Source organism: Piliocolobus tephrosceles, chromosome 19 (genome assembly GCF_002776525.5).
Source record: "Piliocolobus tephrosceles isolate RC106 chromosome 19, ASM277652v3, whole genome shotgun sequence".
In the NCBI taxonomy this organism is placed as follows: Eukaryota; Metazoa; Chordata; class Mammalia; order Primates; family Cercopithecidae; genus Piliocolobus; species Piliocolobus tephrosceles.
In genome coordinates, this window is record NC_045452.1 from 8,340,771 (window position 1) to 8,342,585 (window position 1,815).

Below are 1,815 nucleotides of genomic sequence, written 5' to 3' on the forward strand. Positions count from 1 at the left end.
TTTTTCCCAGCTGGCATTCTCTCTTTGTCATTTCTCTTGAGAGAGGGACAGGGGATGGGCCCTCCATGGGACTCCTGTGTTCTGGCTGGGGAGCTGACTTCTCTGGGGCTGGTGGCTGCCAGTGTGTAGACGGGGGGGCTGACACGGTGAATGCAGAGAACAGGCCAGCTGGAAACCCACACGGTGCTGGACTGGTAGGCAGGACAACTTGGTTTGCATCCCCGATCTGCTGTGCTCTTTTGAATGATCTTGGACATCACTTAATCCCTTTGGGCCTCTGTATTCTCACCCATGGAATGATGTTCACCTGCTCTGCACATCACATTCAAGAATACTCCTAGACCCCCCTATGCGAAGATATTGTTATATGTAAACATCCCTCATTGACACATTGTTTGTATTTTACAGATGATACATGCTACAATGATTAGGGAAGTCTCCCAGGAGAAGAGGGAACCTGAGCTGGTCTCCCTTTCCCCTCACCCTCCCTCAGATTCCATTCGAAGGCCTGTCACTATGTGCTGGACCTTCTATACTCCATCAAGTCCTCCCCAGAAAGACATCTCAATACACTGAGAGCAGGAATAGTCCCAGATGAAACTCCACTCTGGCCATTTACTGCATGTGACCTTGGGTAGGCCAAAGTCATACATTAGTCTGTATTCTCCATGACAACTGTATTATTTTCTTAGTTTCAACTAAGAAACAACAGTGTTAGTTTCTTATTGTTGTTTTAACTTAGGGGTTAAAACAACACCCACATTTATCATCTTAAAGTTTTGGAGGTCAGAAATCCAAAATCAAGGTGTTGGCAAGGCTAGGTTCCTTCTGGAGGCTGCAAAGAAGATCTTGTTTTCTTGCCTTTTTCAGCACCTAGAGGTCACCGGCCTCCCTTGGCCCATGACTCCAACCTCTGCCTTCACAGTCACATCTCCCACTGACTCTGCTCTTCTTGCCTCCCTCTTAGAAGGACCCTTGTGATTGCAGGATAATCCCCCCATCTCAAGATCCTTAACTTAGTCACATCTGAGCAGTCCCTTTTGCCATCTAAGGTAACATTCACAGGTTCCAGGGATTAGGACACGCATATCTTTGGGGGACCATTATTCAGAGGACCACATCAACCCTTGCAGGCAGGACTTCGTATCATTTGGAAACAGAGGTCCAGAGAGGAATACAATCCAAGGCCACTGGTCATAAATGGTCACCCTGGGGTTTAAACCTTGACCTTTCCCTGCTTTCAATACAATGACATGCCTCTCTGGACAGGAGTTGATGGCATTGGAGTGGGGGTGGTCAACTGGAGAACATCATGCATAAAGGCTTTATCATGGAGCATTCCAGGAGAGAAAAGGATGTATCTTTTTCTTGTTTATAAAATCGTTCTTGGGGCTTAGGACAGAGCCTGGTACATGGAGATGCTTAATAAGCATTTGATGAATAAATCAACATAAGGAAGAGAACATGAGGCATTTTACCAAAGAAAAGCAGTGATAAAGTGAAGAATATAATTAGGGTGTCAGATTGTGAAGGGCCTTAAATGCCAGAACAAGGAGGCTAAACATCACTGTAATGCAACCGTGAGCCATTGGTGATATCTGATAGGAATGTGATATTTCAAGGAGATGAGTTTGGCATTGATATGTGAGGAGGACTCTAGGAGAAAGAGATTGGGGGCTGTAGAAAGGTTAGGAACAATTCACTGGAGTATTCAGCATTTTGCCAAGCTTGCAAACTCTTGAAATAGCCAAGAAAATATAAACAAGAGGGGCTAGTATGAGATATGCAATTGAACTGGCAAAATAAAAAGAGAAG